The 8,274-nt window shown below is 31.1% G+C and overlaps 1 long non-coding RNA gene across 1 annotated transcript; it reads left to right on the top strand.

Annotated features, from left to right (window-relative positions):
* Positions 1-5,530: 5,530 nt before the first annotated feature.
* Positions 5,531-6,996, top strand: LOC105424966 (uncharacterized). Its single transcript, XR_967585.2, has 2 exons — positions 5,531-6,043; positions 6,723-6,996. It is a non-coding gene; the product is annotated as an uncharacterized LOC105424966 (long non-coding RNA).
* The last annotated feature ends 1,278 nt before the right edge of the window (positions 6,997-8,274 follow it).

Raw genomic sequence — 8,274 nt, 5'->3', positions numbered from 1 at the left:
CAAGAATCATGGCCTTTTTCAGAAATCTTCTTTAATGTGTTTTTCATTCACAGACTTCTATATATAATACTAGATTGCTAACACCTAGTAAATTTATGATAGAAATACGATGCGAGTCTGCCATGTGCTAAAATGCTATGTACTGGGTATATAACATTGCAAAAGATGATATGTAGTGTTATGTAAGTATAAAATAAGAAGAGTATATCTTAATGTAAATAAAGATTGTATAAAGAATATATCTTAATGTAAATAAAGATAATATTGTTGATTTTAAAAAAATGTCTAAAACGTGCTACATATTTGAATGTAACAGATCTAATAAAAAATAAGGTATGCATCAGTTTGAAATTTTTTTCACCTGTATATTGATTTTTAGTCCACATTTCACGATCCATATGATCGTTTGACTTTTCCCTATAGATGTTAGTCTAGTATTATAGAAATTTGATTTTATTTAGAGAAGTCTAAATTACAGAAGTTAATTACTTATACAATTTTTGTACATTGTTCAATGACGTCTTCATATACAGCACGCGCGCGCGCACACACACACACACACACACACACACACACACACACACACACACACACATACACGTATATTGTATGTTCGACAAATGAAACTTTTGGCCTTATTTCAAATAGATAATTGAATAATCAAGAAAAAATTTCCTGCTTGGATACCTTTGCATCTTTCCATTCCTTATCATGGATATAAAAACAAAATTTTAAATCTCTTGCTCGTGTAAATGAGTAAAATGTTACGTAGATTATGTAATGTAACCATTCAAGTAAAGAAAGGCAAATTTTATCAGACCTAAAATATAAACTTCCGTTTTCTAAAATCGCCTTTGACGAGCATGGCGCGAGTCGCACGCAGAACGTATGCAAATAATAGTAGCAAACAAATGGACGTTAGAAGCTTGAGAGTAAAGTGAGGAACGACGATAAACGCTATTTAGTAAGATACACATTCTCCCCACGCGCTATGCATAATTTAGCGCAAATACGCGCGAAGCAAGATCAAAAGTTAGAAATATGTAATCCTCCGCGATGAGAGCGAGCATTGAGATGATACGGCCGAGCTAACACTAATGCTGTGAGATTCCATCGATATAAATCATCCTTCATTTCTTTTTGAATCCTTGATGTGCGTAAAAGATTATAAAAAAAAATTTGCTTTTGTTTGAAAAATAAGGAAAAATGAATGTGATTTATATCAGATGAAATTTCTGTGAAATTTTTCTAGTTATAATGCTAGTTATAAATAGACTATTATCGTAAAATGTCTAATATATTTTCAAAAGTATTTAATCTAGAAAAAATTTCTTATATGTACTTGTAAACTTTAACGCACGCACGCACGCACGCACGCACGCACGCACTCACGCATGTATGTTATATGTTCGACAAATGAAATTTTTGGCCTTATTTCAAATAGATAACATAATTGAATAATCAAGTAGAAATTTCTTGTTTGGACATCTTTACATCTTTCCATTCTTTATCATGGATATAAAAACAAACACACACATTTTTTTCTTGATTATTTCTCTTCTTTAATATACGTATATATATATATATATATATATATATATATTCATATATATATATATATTCATAACAAAAAATGGGAAGTGTCAAAGCAGGAAATTTTTTCTTGATTATATAATTATCTTGAAATAAGACAAAGAATTTCATTTGTTGAATAATATTATCTGCTTTAAATGTAATTGTCGATCGCATTATGAGCCTGCGTGCGTGCTGCTAAAGAGAGAGAAAGAAAGGAAGTAACGGAATACAAAGGTTAAACGGAGTGTAACATGCGTGAGTGGAACTGCGATAGAGTGGCGAAGTTGAAGAAAAACGAGAGGGAATGAGTAGAGAATAGAGAGCGAATTCATACGATCGACTGTGCGTAAAATTATTCCAAAACTTATTACTCTGCTGGCTATGACCGTAGCTATGGCAACGAGACGCGGATATGAAAATTAATACGCACTGGGAAAACAGAAAGTTTTCAGAATGTTTTCCCATTACTGGCAGCGCTCACGATGTTCGTACCGATTCACTTCTGACTGGCAACTAATTCGCTCGTAGTTGTGTAATTAGCTGCATTTTTATAACGACGTTCGCGTCACTCTTTTCTTTAGAGAAATCATGTTGCCTATGCTCTCGTTTAATATCGAAATTATTATAATTTTTTAGAAATTAATTTCAAATTGCTTGATATAATTATCAACTGATGCATGTGTGTTTAATTATAAGATTTTAACTTTTAAGCAGATGAAGATTCTAGATAAATTATTCGTAAACTAATTATTATTAGTAAACTAATTATTTATATTATCAGCTAGTAATTGAAGCGGCACATGCTACAAAAAGATATTACACTGAAATCATTTCTCGATCATCTCTCATTTAATAAACTCATCATACTGCACGCTGAACATTTGATTTGTGCGTTCGAAATGCAATAGCTTTCTACCATTATGGAATAAATCTATGTGATTTCAAATATATTTTGGTGCATACCGTTGTATCGTTGATTAGCAATTTTATTCTCTTAATTACGCGGGTACAAATACAATGGATTTATATAAAGCGGTAGAAATATTTGACAATTTATACTTTTATAACATAGATTCCCTCGCAAATAACTTTTGAATATATACCAAAAAAGATTAAAAAATATTTTATTTTTTTCGACTATTTTAATAGTAAAATACTTTTTTAATTATATTCTTTTTTAATACATCATTCATATGTATAATAGGAATAAATAACATCTCATAGATTTGTTTAATTTATAATTATAAAAAAAGGATCAAATAAGAAATTTTGCAAAAAACTATAATGCATATGATAATATGAATGATATGAAATAAAGCAACATTGTATTTATCTTGTATTTACTACGCGCATCGTGAAAGGTGTTTAAATATTTTAATCCTGAAAGAACAATTTTAGAAGGTTTATAAATAAATCGTATTCTCAATGCAAGGGCGCCATTTCTTTGGGCGCCCTTAGAGATACTAAAATTTGTCGTATAATTTTTAACATAATGCTAACGACAGCGCATGGCACCGAACAACGAGAACGAACTAAAGTGACGTGAATCGATAATCGAACGCTGCGAGAGGGTGAAGCACGTAGAAATTATATTATCTTTTTCTTGTCTGCGTACTACGTAGAACCTAATAGCCTGACGTCACCGATGAGAATTTATAGCCTTTCATAACAAAAGATTTATTTTTAGAAATTATCCTGCATTTTGAATAATCTTAGATCATTATGAATTTTTTTATTACTCACTTTATAAATGTAGATTTATCTCATGCAGTGTTGTAGATGGGATCATTTTAGTACACGATAAACAATTTTGAAATATGTTAATAACAAGACTACCCAATATGATTTAATGTATGCGTGGACTTATATAGGAAAGTTAACAGAGCTCAAGATTCAAGCATTGAATGCTAAATATGTGTCGTTTGAAATTTACATATATTAATAATGTAACGATGATGTGCGGCGACACTTGATGAAATACATTGTAACATGTGCAAGCTGTGTTAATGTCTAGGTACTGTGTAGATTATTTTAATTGTGACTTCACATAATGTTGAATATTTTTGCTAAGCCTACAATCGTGATGCAAAAAGATATAAACAATAATTTTTCATTAGGCAATTTCTTGTAGGCGCTTCATATTCATATTCAATTTTAGCTTTAAAGTTTTGCGAATGTCTCTTCTTTTCCTTTCTTCGGTGTATGACTGGTTATCCTACTTACTTTATATACGTCTTACACCGATTGCGAAGTGACATGTCTGCAGAAGGCAAAGCTGAAATGAATTGTGGAAGTAGCGAGGAAAGATATTTAGCATGCACAAGAAGCGACCGCTGCTCATAAAGGATAGGAGGAATCCACAATGAACCGATAAGCGAATAATCTCGCGAGAAAAGGGGAAGAATATGAAGGGGTAATGGAGCAGGGAGAAAACCTGTCAAGCTGAAGCAAGGCGGAGTGATCATTTTAAATTCAGGATTGTCCTCCTACCTCTCTAAATTTTTCCAAAATTCATTAATTTGTGCTCTATGGTATATGATTGTCACAACTGTAGATATATAATATTTTGTGAAAAAAACATGCGCAAGTACAAATAGTTAGATAACATCGTTAGATAAAAAATATATAAAACTATTCTTTCAAGCTAAGGCTATCGAGTGAGACTCTAACAATTTTGCCGCAGCAAATATTTTCATGCAAATCAGGAGACACGGTAGTGTCTCGGGTGTCAAGTCAACCGAGAACACTACCATGTGACTTTACGCGAGCTGGCGAGAGACGAACACCCGAGATTATCAGATCTCATTAACGACTGATGAATCGATCAAGTTCTAAATAGACTCAATCGATAATTTGGATACGATTTACATAACAAAAGTGATTTTATTTTTTTTCTACGTGCTCTATGAGCAGAGATATTAAGAATCAAAGTCCAATCTGAAAATTTTTACTTTAAGAAACGTCATTGTCGTCGTTGTCTTTGTATGATTGCAATTCCTATCGCGAGATGTCATTATTGATCTTATCGACCCAGCGGATCATCAAACTAATAAGTCAGGGTCACTGTAGAATCTAGCGAATCAATGTTCGCTGAGTCCTGCAGCGATCCTGATTTATCGGCCTGATTTCTCCGCAGGGTCGATAAGATTGATAATGTAATAAATACGCGTGCATCGAAATGGACACATTAGTAATATATTTAATAAATACACTAATTCTTTTTATTTGTTCCTTTCTTCTCTCTTTTTCTAATTTAGAAAGAAATGCATAAATTATATTATATCTTCATCATTATATTGTTCGTTCCTATCGATTTTTGTATCTATATTATAGAAACATATATTTCGTAATATATTGTGTTTTAAATTATAAATTATGTTAAGTAATTGGTCATTCTTCTCGTACAATTACTTGCAATCATAATTCATGCACTTTTAGATGTTTCTAGATTACTACGAATATGTTCGATAAGCGCATATTTATCATTATTAATCTTATCGACCCAGCGGATTATCAGACTGATAAGTCAGGGTCACTGTAAGATCTAGCAAATCATTGGCGGGCAGAATACAATATGTTTCGTGTAAAATTGATTAATGTATCTCTAACAGTCTCTGCTCCTTATGTCACAATTCTGATTGATTGATTATTAATAAATACGCATAACGAGAGTAAGAAAGTAGAAAACGAAAGAGTGAGCGAGATCGTATACTTGCTCTTTTTCCACGCGTCCGATTGGCGGTCAACGATGTTGTTGAGTTTCGCGGCGAGTTTGACAGTTGATGATGATTTGTTTTGGAGTGTAAGTGATTGATGTGCCATAATCTGTTATTTTGCAAGTAGGTTCTAAGAAGCAATATAAATACTATCATTTTGATATTGTCCTTTTGCATACGCGTTTGTGCTTTTTTCCAGAAATCAAGAAAGAAGTGTTTAGATACTATGATCTGTACAGATATTGTGCAATTCTTGACTATATTATGATATATTTGTTTAAACAATATATCAAAAAGATATATTTAATAATTATTAATAAAACTGAATTATCTTTTCAATAAAATTGTATTAATAAAAGTATAAAAAAACATATTGCACTTGTACTAAAATTACATGTATCATTTTCATGTAACATTTTCAGGATATTCAGAAAAAAATTGTAAAGCAACATCCTGAAATATTTCAATAAATATCAAGTCAAATTAAGGAAAAATATTAAAAAGCACAAACATATACATACGTAAAAGTACAATACAATGAAAAATACATACGTTCAAAATGACAGTACTCATATTGCTTCTTAGAATTTATTTACAAGACAATAGATTATGTCGCATAAACATCACTTACACTCCGAAACGAACTATCAGCAATAAAATGAAACGACGTACTTGAACATCAAATGCGTTTTCTTGATATACTATTACGCTCCTTATTGTTTCATCTTTTCAATTTACAGTTTTTTATTTATGTACGTGCATTGATATTATTCCAACGTCTACTTTATATGTATCGATCAATTATATTATATTTGTCCTTGCACATTAAAGTTGAAGAAAGTTGAAAGATGTAGGATTGAGCTTTTTATACGTAAGCGAAAAATACTTTTTCTATTACACTAACAGGAAGATTTTCAATTCAACGCTCGTGTGTCGCCTGCGTAAGAGAGAAAATGCATTTTCTATCGAGAAAGGCTCAACCAGATGGAATAACCTGCCACTACAAAATTGTATAAAAGAGAATAGCGAACTCTCAGCTCCAAGATTAATCGCGAACTTGACTTTCTTATCTGTCTCCTTGATTAAAATAAGATTGCATTATTGCTTCGTTTTAATCGCGCACTGGATTGCAAAAAATATTTTGTTAATATTTTTAACTGCAATTGCAACTTGCTATATTCAATGATTACAATCTAATAGATGAAAATGATTTATTATGCAATATAATGATAGAACAAATCTTTATGGAATGATGTCGTTGTCATTTAAATATGATTATTCCAATTAATTAATAATAGTTGTATTATCTGTCATTTGATTTAGAGGCAAGGATTCGGTTTACAATTTTTTTAAGCTCTCCTATTTTTTCCTATGCTACTTTTTTAAATCTTCTTTTCTCCACATTATTCTCCAAATGAGTTTTCATTTTAGAATGATGAGAGAGACATGGTTGCGTCCTTGATTCATTTAAGAATGTTACTAAGTGCAACCAATAAAAAGGAACTCTCCAAGCCAAGGCGTAAACTATCGCGCTAAGGGCTGCACGGTGCAAGGAAGACTGTACCGTAAACAATGCCTTCCAAATACCAGGTACCTTCTAAGAGTACAAGTCAAGTTCTAGGCATTCGTGATTTCTGTCCAAGTAATATCGCACAGTATTTGTGGGAGACTATAATTTTAATAACAATAAATAAAGTCTTCATGATTACGTCAATGTGATTATTCGTCACTTAAAACCATAATATCACTGATAATAAATGGCATAAAATGGATATGATTAAAGTCATAAATTGTATGAATAAAAGCGCCTTAAAAGAATTACTTTAGTTTTTAGTTTTATAAATATGTATCTTTCGTGAAGTCTTTTGCATTTTTATGTTATTTTTATGTTACATAAATTATTATTATTTTATAATTGTGCCATTTTAGTTATTTATCAAACTTTCCAATTATAAGATAGTGTGAATTTAATAATAAGAAAAAAAAAATATATATATATATATTAATATAGTAAAATATGTTAGTTGATTATTACTAATTATTAATAATAATTATTCAGTGAACAGTTAAGTTGACGTTCCATGGCATGTATTTTCCGAATATATTATATGAGTACTATTGAATATTACTAATATTGAATTACATAGTTTTAACTTATATAGTTTAAAAGTCATCATAAAATTCAATATCAAAAAAATCACAAATCCATCAAATAACATCATTATGATTTTTCTTAAAATGACTTTTACTTGATATCGTATATTGACATTATTATGATTTTGTATTCTACTTGAGGAATATTCGAATGATAATACCATTCAATCGGATTCGATTAAGATGGAGCTAGTTATAATGATACTGTCAGAGGACTGTAAAAAGCAGTTTTTAGAGAAGCGAGCTACTTAAAAAAGCCCATAATCCCACCTTTATAGCTACCTTGGATTCAAGAGGATATGCTTCAGTCGGTGCGCTTAAGACGCAATTGTCTCAATTCGTCGAGTAATCGTTTAAACAAAAGGTCTAAGATCACTGATCATATGCCCAGGCAATTAAAGGTGTAATCAGAACCATCAGGCCTTGTTCTAGAGACTATCCTGATAAGAAGCTGAACGCTGATGAGATGGACGAAATTGGTTAGAGGACATATTCTTCTCAAAGTTCCCGTTGGCTTTTCAGCACTTGGGAAAAAATTGTATACTTACTTTCAACTGCGTAAACAAATAATTGACTAAAAAGTTTATCCATCGAATTTAAGGTTGAAGATACCAAATATGCTACCAATCAATGAATTGCTCAAACCATCGAATGGTATATATAGAGGAGCTTTTGACTATCAAGAAAACTATCAATTTTCTCAACAAAAAAATGTAGAGCTGGTTATCAAGAAGTTGGTCATCGTAAAGGAAAATGAGAAAAAGGATGACATTTTTAAAACACCTAATATCAATTCATTTTTCAAGGTTTCGGGAAGAATTTACTTACT

The sequence above is a fragment of the Pogonomyrmex barbatus genome, unplaced genomic scaffold (assembly GCF_055798465.1).
Source record: "Pogonomyrmex barbatus isolate J1 unplaced genomic scaffold, ASM5579846v1 scaffold2, whole genome shotgun sequence".
NCBI lineage: Eukaryota > Metazoa > Arthropoda > Insecta > Hymenoptera > Formicidae > Pogonomyrmex > Pogonomyrmex barbatus.
The sequence above is the reverse complement of the archived record's forward strand: the minus strand, read 5'-3'. Positions and strand labels throughout refer to the sequence as shown.